Below are 497 nucleotides of genomic sequence, written 5' to 3'. Positions count from 1 at the left end.
CCCCCGGTACTCCGGTATATATCCGATAACCCCCGGAACCATTCCGGTGTCCGAATATAGTCGTCCAATATATCAATCTTCATGTCTCGACCATTTCGAGACTCCTCGTCATGTTCGTGATCACATCCGGGACTCCGAAAAACCTTCGGTACATCAAAACTCATAAACTCATAATATAACCCGCATCGAAATGTTAAGCGTGCGGACCCTACGGGTTCGAGAACTATGTAGACATGACCGAGACATGTCTTCGGTCAATAACCAATAGCGGAACCTGGATGCTCATATTGGCTCCCACATATTCTATGAAGATCTTTATCGGTCAGACTACATAACAACATACGTTGTTCCCTTTGTCATCGGTATGTTACTTGCCCGAGATTCGATTGTCGGTATCTCAATACCTAGTTCAATCTCGTTACCGGCAAGTCTCTTTACTCGTTCCGTAATACATCATCTCGCAACTAACTCATAGTTTCAATGCTTGCAAGGCTTAA

This window comes from Triticum aestivum, chromosome 5A, assembly GCF_018294505.1.
Source record: "Triticum aestivum cultivar Chinese Spring chromosome 5A, IWGSC CS RefSeq v2.1, whole genome shotgun sequence".
Lineage (NCBI taxonomy): Eukaryota > Viridiplantae > Streptophyta > Magnoliopsida > Poales > Poaceae > Triticum > Triticum aestivum.
The sequence above is the reverse complement of the archived record's forward strand: the minus strand, read 5'-3'. Positions refer to the sequence as shown.